The following is a 12,177-nucleotide window of genomic DNA, read 5'->3' as shown; positions in this document are numbered from 1 at the left end:
TTTCACCTGACAGAGATGGGTCTGGCTAAAAGTTAAATGGCTTCCCCACTGCCTACTACTTCCCCTTCATCTCTCCATTCAGTGGGATCTGGCAGCAAACAAAGCAGATTTTCTAAAGTAGATCAAACCACATTTGCAAGCCCAGATATGCTGATCAGCAGGAGCAGGGCTTGAAAGAGCAAGGCAGAGCTAAGCAAGAGAATGGGATCATAGTAGTTTAAAAGGAAAACAGCTCAAGCAGTTCCTCCTTTGCCACCATCAGCTGGAAGAGAAGGAAGAAAAATGGGAGGGAAGCAGGTTTAATGGGAATATAAACACATCCTCAGACATAAGCAGATTTTTATGAGTGTCTGTATGAAACAGATTAATAATTATGCTTAAACGCTTAATTGACTTTTTCCTCAATAAACCATTTTATAAGTGGAACAAACTCCCTAGGTGCACATTAATCAGCTAATTTAAGCACATCTTGGCTGTGTTTGAGGGACTGCTGTGCTTCAGCACACCCAATATGTGCGTGTATTGGCTGATTAACAGTTGTGTGCTGTGGCTTTATACATCACTAGAAAATTAAGATTTAATCTCCTTAAACTCATATCACACTATTTGAGGAGTAACAGTTCCTACCACAAAACAGAAAACCAGAATGTCTTAAGACATCGTTACAAACAATATATCCAGCTCTACGATAAACCAATTTTCACTATTTCCTATGGCATGTCTGCTAATTCACCAGTAAAAAAAGAAAATGAATTAGGAGGCTTTAACATTAGAACATTGTCTAGTAGCTTTTGTAACTAATCAACTTAGAGATTTGTATCTAGCCAGTTTTCAAAACGAATTTAAAATTGTTTTCGATTGTACACTACACCCGCCTCTCTGACAATTCTTCTGATTCTGCAATGACATTTTCCTATCATTTTAAATGTATTTCCTTTATCCCCTATTTCTGTGAAAGACCCATCTGTCAAGGAGAACTGACCATGTAAAAAGTGCAGTGAAACTCAAAGTGGGAAAAAGGAAAAAAACCTGAAAAAGAAACATCTATTACAGTAATCATAGGTGTTATTTGCAAAACAGCAAGCAAGAGATTTTCAGGCAGTTTTCAATTTGAGAAACATTCTCTCAGAAGGTAAGCATAAAAGTAAGCATATTTAGATTAATTCAAAACAATTTTCTCATAAGCTTGAAGAAAAATAACCCCGACAAAACGAAGCTACAAGTCATGATCAGCCAAGTTGTTCCCCAACCTCTCCCACCAAAGTGTTTTCTAATATAGGATTCCATCTGTATTAGATACCTTATAAATACCAGTCACTTTGGCATCTCATTTAACTCTGAAGGGTCATTTCAAAAGCACATGAGTGTTCCTGGAAATCTCACCCCAAAGTTTTTAAGTAAGAGTTATACAGCAATTAGCAAATAAACCGACACAGCATATTACTTTGAGCCAAACTGAGAAAAAAGGTACCATGTATAGAGTATCAAGCCATCTTAACTTTTAGGGTTACACTTAAACAGTAAGACTTATGATAGCCATCTTAAGCAATTGTTTTACAATATTATACAAAAGGAGACTACACAAGTGCAAAATACGGAGCAAGATCTTGCAAGTTAAAAGAGGCCATTGGAAAAAAAACCAAATTGATTCAAAAATGACTGGCATGAGTTCTGGATTTCCAAGAAATTAGGTTTTTCAACTTTAAGAAAATTACAATAACTAATACCTGAACATTTAGTCACTAATACACTTAAGTCATCAGAAGTGCAAGTCTTATGGTATTGGAAGATCTGGTATGGATATTCGTTATCAGAGAGCAAAGTCGTTGCTTTCTTTCGTAGCCTGCCACTGTAATTTTAAGTCTGTTTATAATTTGTACATAATGTCAGTCCAGCACAGAATTCAAGATTCTACTCTAATTGAACTATAACTATTTGTGGAAGTAGCAAGGTAATTAGCAAATAATGCAGACAGGCTTTTGGGGAGGCTCACCCTTCTAGAGCAGTATTCATACTGACTGTTTACAAGAGCAGATTTAACTATTTAGATATAAAACATTAAAAACATATAGTGCTGTGCCAAACATGATTCAATAGTCTAAATAGCTATGATCTCCAACTTAGCACAATGGAACTACAATTGTCAAACAGATTAGAAATAAATATAGCATTTTATTTCAAAAATTTCTGTAGCCTGTAGCTGTGATTCAGGAAAGCATTTCAGCATCTGACTTCAATGGGACTTAAACACATGCTTAAGCACCCTTCCTGAATAGGGAGAGACTTCAGCACAAATTTAAGTGCATTCCTGATTTGTAGCCCAAGATTCCACACATTTCCCCACCTATTAAGAACTCTTGTAACGAAGTAAATTAAATATTTATCAAGATGTCTGGATCTATAAAAGAGAATAGATGTGTCCTACACATTTCTTTAAGTTGTTTCCTTGCTTGCGTAGCCATAAAAAAAAAAAACAGACTTACATGGACAAGTTAGGAGATGGAACCCTACTATCATCAGCTAGGTTCCCAAGGTGGCTCGGCGTTGAAGTCGAACTGTTCTCTATAAAGCACTTCTCCTAGGCCTTCTGGATAGTTGTAAACCTGATCAGAGAGTTTGCCCTGTAGGAAAAATACATAGATAAATAAAATTTATAACTTAGGAGTAAACACCACTTTACCTTCAAATATGCAACTTCTGTTCTTAACTGCACTTTTAATATGGACTGCTGTCTCCTTTTATAGTAATTTACAACAACTTACAAAGCCTGTTTTTCAAAGGTGAGTGCACACACAAATGAGCATAAGCAAGACAAACTGTCAACAGTGACATGTTTAACTATCAATAGATGTTATCCACCTTATGGCCTCTTGATATTTATGCCCTCCTAGAACCTCCTCCCCTTATTGTCTCAGATAGCAACTATGAAAATTCAGGACAGCAGGTGCCTATATAGGAGCACAGGAGGTCAAAGCTATGTGCAACGATTGAAAATGGGACTACAGGCAGTGGATACAAGGACAAAATATAACAATCCGCGGGTGAGGGAGACAGTGGGAAGTACACAGGAGAATTAAGCTTGAGTATGGAGTGACATCAGGGGGTATGGGACTGTAATTGTCATCAGGTGGTACACATGGAATTTAATAGTCATCTTTGAGGGGATTAACAGAGTCAGAAGTGGTGCAAAGAGCACGACTGTTCTGATGGCCCACCAATGATGAACTACAGGTTTGTTAGAACAGATCCTCTTTGAAGAACTTCCCATAGTTCATGGGCCTGCAGTCCCTCTCTCAAGGACCACATTTAATTAATCCAAGTCAAGATGCTGCATGCACCACGAGTCCCCTCAGAGTCAAACACGTATTTCCCCAATTCCTACCCAGCTCTAATTAGCCCCCACCCCCAAGTGGGTACATATCTTCTAGGACCTCCTACAGTGCTCCTACTTCCTCCCCACCCACCCCCTTAACAGAGAATGGTTGGGAATGTATTCTAGGGGAAAAGTCAGGGGCCTTGAGCTATGGGGAGGCCAGAGTCTGTGCATCAAGAAACTGGCAGTTCAATGGGCCCTTAAGGGCCAAGCTATTAAATACAGATGCAAAAGTCAAACTAAAGTCTTGTCTACAGAGGGACAGCAAAGAAAATTAATTCAAATTAATTAAAGGTGTGAATTCAAAGTGGCATAGTTAAATTGCATTAAATCACTACATGAAAACATTCATTCTGAATTAAAGTGGCCTTAATTTGGTTTATTTCAATTCACTCTGGAAGTTAATTTAATCCTGTTTAGTTCCAAAGTGAACTGAAATAAACCAAACTAAGGCCACTTCCATTCTGAGTAACAGCGTCCACACAGGAATTTAATGCAGTTTTTCTAATACACTTCAAATTCACACCTCTAATTTTCTTAGCTGTCCCTATGTAGACAGCCCCTTAGGTGTTAAAATATGAGGTTTATACACCTGAGTTCAATTACAATAGTCATTTCAAAAAGTACCATAATAGGTCACAGTGGAGTTTAAACCAACCCTGCTTACACAAACTGAATTCTTCACAGGTACAAACTCAGTGTCTGTCACATTTTAAAATAATTGAAATAACCAGTGTAAGCAAACTGGTCATCTTGAAACCTGGGACATGCTGAGATTAAAAAGTGTGTGATAATCCATGGTATAAAAAACAGAATACTACCAATATTTAATAAAAGTAAATCTACATTAAACTTAAAAATCTGAATACATATGGGCTATCAAAAATGACCGATAGCAATCTAAACTAGTCTGTTACAGATCCTTTATCACATCTTTATCTTTTCAGCCATAGCAGTTGCTTATGTATGTATTGGCAAGGATAAGTGAGCAAACACAGGAGAATTAGGCTAGTTCACATTCCATAATTTGCACTCCAAACGTATCCTCTTTCTCTCCATCCCAACAAAGGCATAATAGCAGTGCTGTAGTGGAATCTCATTAATAAAATGTCATTTTTACAATACAAAACTATAGAACATTTACTAATACAGTTATGACTATTAAAACTGAACTACACTTGTTAAAAATGAATTGGGATTCTTTACTTCTAGCTGACGAAGTTACTTTTCATGTTCAGTTAACTTTAATTTTTCCACTGGAATTCTTTAAATTAAAGCTAAGCCAATAACATATTGGCATAAGAAATATGTTTTAAAATCAAGTGTTAATATCACAAAAGCAAAATGTTTAAATATCTACACTATTTTTGGATGCTGTTCAAAAAATGAACATCTGTATGCGGCTTTCAAACTGAGAGCACTTTTACAGCAAGCTAAGTCTCTTAAAAACAGGTGTTGCAAGCAGAAAAGATTACCTTTACTAGAGTACATAAAAGGCCACACTACAAGCAAATATGATCTGCACTACAGTCAAAATAAATTTTGCCACATGCCGCAAGGAGAGAGAGAGAGCACGCGCGAGCACGAGAGCAAGTTTCCTTGGAGTTGGAATAAAAATTGACAATTTTCCCTAGTGATAACTTCGTTGTGTTGTGTTTTAGAGGAATGCACTGGAATTTTAAACATACTTAGCATTTGAAGTCCTAAACTCAGGATTTCCCCCCACACTCTCCCCTTATTAGTGATCTCTACTAATGTATAGAAAGTACAATTCACTTCTCATGCATGAATATTTAACTCTCAAATATCCATAAAGGATAGAACAGCATTAATGAAGTCTGACTTTTGAAAAAAGAACAGGAGTACTTGTGGCACCTTAGAGACTAACCAATTTATTTGAGCATAAACTTTCGTGAGCTATAGCTCACTTCATCAGATGCATTCAGTGGAAAATACAGTGGGGAGAATTATATACATAGAGAACATGAAACAATGGGTGTTACCATTGTTACACACTGTAAGGAGAGTACTCACTTAAGGTGAGCTATTACCAGCGCGGGGGGGGCGGGCGACACGGGGGACCGACGGACCTTTTGTAGTGATAATCAAGGTGGGCCATTTCCAGCAGTTGACAAGAAAGTCTGAGGAAAGAATTTTATTCTAAGAGGTAAAGAATTTAACTAATGAAAACGTTCAGTTTCCAGATCAAAACAGGACAGTGCTAAAATGTAAAGTACTACATGCTAACATTTCACACAGGGTTGCCACATGTCCCTAATTCATCTGGGCAGCACAGATTTTAAAGGAATTGCCTCATGTCCAAACTGAAATGCTTGATTTTTCCCTATTTTGACTGAAAGTCTCAAAGGTGGCAATAAAAATTGTTCTTTACCAAGAGAAGTTTTCAGATGAGGATTTTTTTTAAACTAAATGCCTAGTAGCTGTACTTTGCCTTACAACACTTATAAAATCATTCATTGTCCATACCATTTTACAAACAGGAAAAACTCAAGGCACTAAACTCAAATATCCAGGGCCCAAACGCCTACAATCCAGAATCGCATGACTCACAGGTTTACAATGGTTGGCACACTTAGAGGCAGCATGAAGTGCATGGGTCATGGAAACTGAACTATCCCAATATGGTCCCTAGCTCCCTTCAAGATCACTGTCGAGGCATGCGGGTAGGACAGTATGTGTGAGAAGCTTGCCTTCCCTGCCGCCCTGCAGATCACAATGGCTTCTGTTGCCAGAGTATCCATCTGACCCCTTTCACCAGCACTAAATCTATAATTACTTTTAAACTGAAGCTTATGGTTTATGTAAATTAGCTCATTACATTATTTTCATTAAGTGTTTATGTGACTAAATGTCCCTAATTCCCCCCCCCCCAAGAAGGTGAGACTCCTAATTCCCCTCTATTGTAAGAATGGTACAATTTATTACACAGAATATTCACATCAGCATCAAGCCCACTAAGGAAAATACTTGAGACTCAAAACTAGACAAGGTACACAGTCCCCTTTCAATTTTACAGCATAGGCTGGGGCAGCCAGAGGTACAGCTCACTGTAGCTCAGTTTCTCTAACACAGAAGGATTTCCCCTACCCCTCCCCCCCAGAGAAATATTTACATTACTATGTTACTACCAAACCCTATCCTAGCCTCAGAAGCAGCCACAATCCCCTCCTCCCCACAGACTTGGAATTCAGTGCTGCCTGTCTGCCACCTGGCTAGGGAATAGAGAGAGAAGGCAGGCAGAAGAGCGTGCCTGCTGGAGCTGCTTTGGAGAGAATTACTGTTCAGCGTATATGAGGCAGAGCAGGGAGGGGGCATCCACTCTTGCACTCACTGCAGTCAGACACATGGGGTGGGGGGATGCAGTGTCGCAAGCAGCCGCGACGGCAACGGCAGCAGCATTGTTCGCATGGTGACAGGAAGGAAAGAACCAGACTGGACCAGTCCAGACTGGAACAAACCCCTCCTCCCCTTCCACCACCATTATTCAGGCTGAAATGCTGTTGTCTTTCACATTCACCAAGAACAGCAAGCAAGTGCATTATCTCTAAAGCTGGCAACCCTCACAAACTCGGTGAGGAAGAAGAATTGGGGCAACACTTCAGCTCACTCACACATAAGCATGAGTGTAAAAGAACAAGTTCTGAGTAGGGGCCCAGAGAAAGGAAAGCCAGAGCTAATCCATTTTGTAATTGTTATACAGCCGCTTCCCACAGTGACTGACACAATGCAGCTGTATTCCACTGGGGCTACCCAAACAAGCTATGCTGAGCCACCAGAGACTGCTGTAGACAGGGTCTGAATTGCAGCAAGCAGAGAATTGCAGTAACAGTACTTTTGCTCCTGTGTACTGTCACTTCTTGGTTGTGCAGGATGTTGCATAGCAGAAGATACATACCAAAAAGGACTGAAAGAGATTTAGTCTTGCTTTCCTCTGATACCCACAATTTGGATCCACCCTTATTGCAGTTACACATTTGTTCTGACTCCAAGCTTACATTTTATATGGATGGCATCGTGCTAAGTGTGAGAACATGAGTCTTCCAAACCCTATCACCTCATACACATGTGCATACACACTTGAAAACATACTACAGTCCCCACCTTGTTGCGTCTATATGGATGTATAAAAAGCCCTACAGTTCCCTCACAAGCTCCCCTTTGTATACTCACCCCCCCCCCCAATTCACAACAATATACCTGGCTCTTCTTTCTCCTAGCACCCCCTTCCAATGAAGCAGGTGTTGGGACCATGACACAAACATACCCAGCTGACACCACTCTGAGAATACACTGACAGCCAGACCCGCTTTGTACACATTCTACCAGAAGCTGAGTAGTGACTCAATCCTCCTTCATACACTTTCCACAGGCCACCACTGTGACTGAGGAGGACATAAATAATCAGACCAAAAGGACTCCCAAGGCAGCCAAAACAGTGAAAATGGGCTTAATTGAGACAATTCCAAAAGAACTGGTGGGCAGCAGCAACCCAGTTACTGTTAGCCTGACAGACTGGTGGTGGGGAGGGGAGAATATTTGTGTGTGTGTCCGTCCTTGAGGCAAAAAGGGAAGGAGAGATTGTGTCTGAGGTTGAGGGTGTTTGCTAAGCAGGATAGAGGGGGTACAGAAGAGCATTCCTTACCCATTGGCATATCAGCATTAAGTTAATGTGCCCAAGACATTAAGACCCCTGGGAGAGGGCTACAGTAAGCCACTTGTGCAGTATCCTCAACCCCTACACCTCCCACTGCTGCCACATGAGCTTCACACATGCCCCTGTCATGAACCCCAGTAACAAAGGCAGAGCATGAAGATATCATTGGGGTTACCACCTGCCAGCACCCACAACATGGCTCAAGTGGTGGGGATAAGAAAAGAGGTGTGTGACACCACAACAGAACCCGGATGGATAGTCACAGTCACACAACATGGCCTCTGAGAAGCGAGAGGAGTCTCTGCCATGCTACGAACCCCTCTTCTGCTCCCTTGCCCTCCTCCCCTGTCTAGTCAGGCCTTCTTTACTGATCAAAACATCTAGTTACAAACCTATTTCCCTACACCCCCCAAAATGGCATTCTGAGTGTCAGTTTACTAGAGAGAAAGAGAATCAGCAAAGATCCATATGGGAGGGAAACAACACTACCCCTTGTCAGAGCTGCCCTGACTCAGAAGTGATGATGAAACAGCTCCTGCTACAAGGACTATTCCTGGGGGAGAGGGGTCTCCTTTCACTGTTATTAAGTAGCCAAGTCAAGAGACTCCCCTCTCCTCCCCCAGCCCCAAAAAAAGGGCATCGAGCAATGCAGAAGCAGCTGGAGGAGGAGTCTGCTATTACTGCTAACTGACCCACTTCAGACTGAGACACATCACACATAGCCACCCAACCCCCTCCACAGGAATCCGCCATGTTGGAGCAGCTGCTGAGCCCCCCCTTACATAGGCACATTTGGGTCTGTGGCTCGTCTCCTCTCCTCCCCCCAGTGAACGGATACATCAGCCACGGCACAGCAGCCCCCAGATCCCCGCTCTCTCTCTCACACACACACACGGGTGTCCGCCATGTTTGAGGAGCAGCTGCTGAGCACCCTCCACACACACATTCCGTTGTTAAATGTGCAACAGCACCTCACTTCTGCCCCGCTCAGTGAGGACACGCCAGCCCCGCATTAAGCGGCAGAGATCCGCAGCAATGCGTACTAGGGGAGGGCGCAAATCTGTGACTCGTCCTCTTCTTCCCAGCGACCGCTGCTGGAAAGGGGGGTGCTGCCCGCGGCTCCCCCAGCCCGCCACGGCTGCCAAGGACCTGCAGCTCACGCCTCCCACAGCCGCTGCTCGGGGCAGGGGTGGCCGAAGGTCTGCAGATCCCTCCCGAGGATGGAAGCGGTGCTTGGATCCCCCGCCCTCTCGTCATGTGGGGAAGGGGACAAACATCCTCCGCTCTTTCCGGGGGGCCGGAGCCTGCCAAGCCCTAGGAACTTGCCCTCCCCCAGCCGGGAGGTCTGGGGCCAAAAGCCCGCAGAGCCCAGCTGTGCCCGTACCTCCCGCCAACAAGCCCCAGGCTTGGGAGGGCGTCTGCTTCGCAGCTGCCAGCGTTGGAGGCGTGGGGGGGGGGGTCTCTGCCTCGCCCCAGCCCCCGGGATTTGGGGCCTTCGCTTTCCACCCCACCCCCCTCCCCGGCCATACTGAAAAGGGATGTGCCAGCATTTGGGGGGGGGGGTCTCCCCCCGCCTCCTCCACCGGCCCCTGCGCAGCAATACGCAGTGCCGGAGGGCAGGGGGTCGGCCTGCCCCCACCCCACGCCCAGTGTCCCCGGGGGTGGGGGGTCTCCCTCCGCCCTGCCCCCAGCCCGGGTACTCACGTGGGACAACGGCCCGAAAGATTTGGTAAATCGTCTTCGCTTTTTAGGCGGAATTTTTAAAGAGGGATGTGGGAACCTACAGCAGAAATACAGGCGGCGGCAGCGGCGCCCTCCAGGGCCATAGGCTGCGGGGGCGGCCGGCAGGGGGAGCGCAGGGCAGCGCTGGGACGGCGGGGCACGGGCGCGGAGAGACGGGCAGGCCGGGAGCGCGAGGGGAGCGAGCCGGGCAGAGCGGGGTGGTGGTGGCGGCGGCGGGCGGCCAGGCAGGGACACGCGCAACGACGCCGAGCAGGCAGGAAAGAAGAGAAGGGGGCGCCGCAGCCCGGCACTTATAGGAGGAGCGGGGGGCGGTGCCACGCGTCACAAGCATGGGGGAGAGGGCGGTGCCTGCAGAAAGCAAAGCCGGTAACCCGCCGCCTCCCGCCTCCGCTACCCAGGGCGCAGCGCACCACCCTGGACAGGCCTGGGGCGCATGCGCCGGCAGGGAGCCGCCCCCTGCCCTTTGCTCCTCAGCTGCCGGCTGGGCGAGGCAGCGGGAGCTCCCAGCCCGCAGGTGGGAAACGTGACGTAATCCAGCCCCGGAGCTGCAGCCGGGCCCGGGCCCGGCCGCCGTGTTTCCCCCAGGAATTGAAATTGGAACGGGGGGGGCGGGAGGATGTTGGAATATGGGCGGGGCGACCAGGGTTGAGACCGTGGCGGCGAAGGTCGGCTGTATGGCACCTTAGTAAGAACTGAAAAATGTTTCAGGACCCCTTTTTTAGGTTGAACTCGTGTTTTAAAATCATCACAAAAATTAAAGTTGGCTACTCCAAGCTTACTGTGAAGCGCTACATCTGCCTCCTTCTTGGTTTCTTGTTGTAATTTTGCACAACCCTTTGGTGTCTTCTTGTGTGTCCTACTTCCAGTCCTTCATGATATGCTCATGATCAGGCAGAAGGCGACAAGAATGCTCAGCTGTAGCTGTTGTGACTGGGAGTAGCAAGAGATGAATTTCTACTTCTTTCATCCCAGGAAACATAGCACAAAAATTGGGTCAAACTATTAGTGATGATAAAGAAGTTGAAGTTAAGTTTTCATTTATTTGTCATCTGATATTTCACCCTCTGTTCAAAATTTTCTATTCTGTCCTGATCCTATTGCTGGTAGTGCCTAACTCCACTCAACTGTAGGTGTTTTATAGGACAGGCATCTATAAAAGCTATGTAGAGGTTGAGTAGAATCCAGAAATAGATATTGTAGATTTGTAAGAATCAAGTCTGTGTACTTTTTCCGCTGGTTTAACAAACACTTCTTATCTTCTTCACTTAAGACCTTCATTAGTCAACTTCTGGACTGAAGTTTTTGCTTCTAGTCCATTTTCAATGGATATCTCTGATTGATCCAAGGGTAGCTTCTGTTGCTGGACAAAGGTCTACTACTGTTGTAGCAGATGCCTGGATGACGTTGTTTAATGACCCAAGTGGTTTCAACAATAGACTTAGAGAGAATGGCGTTAGTCTTCTCTGAACTTAGTAAAAAAAGTCTCCTTACTTAGATCTGTTCTATCTTGGATACTTTCCAAAGTCAGTAACAATGGTTGCAGTAATTTTAAGACAACAGACAAGAATTGCTCATGAGAAAGCCAGCAGGTTTTCCCAGGTTTGAACTTCAGTTCCAGTGTATCTTTTATTTGTTTCCAAGATGTTCAGTCCTTTTGGACTCTTGCTGAAAATGTAAGGCTTTTCAATGTCTTTTGAAGATTCTGCAGCTTGTACTAGCGCTAGCTGGAGTAGATGGCCTCTCCAGTGTGTGTATAGGAGAGATTAGGGTTACACTTTTCTCTGAGCAAAACTTGTACTCAACTACATCTTCCAGAGAAGTTTGTAGCTCCATCAAATGCACAAGCAGCCATCTGTTTAGGGTTCAGTTTACAAACATTTAATTCTTCTAAGATGTCACAGATGCAGCTGATGTGTCTTCTATAACCTGAACATCGAGAATGCATCTACTGGCCTACCACGGACATCAAGATAACATACGCAATGACTTAAAACTTAATGCCTATTTGCATTGGTGCATTCATCAGCCATGTATGCATATATTTTGAATATGGTGAGAGAGTTCTTCACTTTTTCAACTGCTGAGTCTTTCACTGTTGCACCGCATGCTTCTAGAGAGTCAGCTGTGTTTTTTCAGAAAGATAGCGAGCATTTGCCAGTCTTGTTCAAAACCAGTGTCCAACTTCAGGATTAACAAGTGACAATGCACTTTTCATTGGTCTCCAGTTTGTAGTGTGTGGTATCTCTTGCTGAAATAGAAAGTATGATGCAATAGCCACATAAACAGTTCATATAAACTGAGTTGAGTCTCCAGCATTTTACAGCCTCATTAAATTCTTCTAAAATTGGCTTTGACAGTGACTGGCTTATAATGCTTTCTGCATGTT

The 12,177-nt window shown here is 44.3% G+C and overlaps 1 protein-coding gene across 2 annotated transcripts in view; it reads right to left on the bottom strand.

Moving 5' to 3' along the window:
* Positions 1–10,143, bottom strand: part of AZIN1 (antizyme inhibitor 1) — a 60,061-nt gene extending 49,918 nt beyond the window's left edge. Inside the window, exons 1-2 of one of the 2 annotated variants that reach the window (XM_073330405.1) lie at positions 9,753–10,143; positions 2,484–2,621 (exon numbers count right to left, since the gene is read on the bottom strand). The gene's annotated coding sequence lies outside the window, so the exon portion shown is untranslated. The remainder of the gene's footprint in view (positions 1–2,483; positions 2,622–9,752) is intronic. The other variant, XM_073330406.1, reaches the window with a different exon arrangement.
* Positions 10,144–12,177: the final 2,034 nt, after the last annotated feature.

Source organism: Lepidochelys kempii, chromosome 2 (assembly GCF_965140265.1).
Source record: "Lepidochelys kempii isolate rLepKem1 chromosome 2, rLepKem1.hap2, whole genome shotgun sequence".
Classification (NCBI taxonomy): domain Eukaryota; kingdom Metazoa; phylum Chordata; order Testudines; family Cheloniidae; genus Lepidochelys; species Lepidochelys kempii.
Note: the sequence above shows the minus strand (reverse complement) of the source record. Positions and strands in the feature narration are given on the sequence as shown.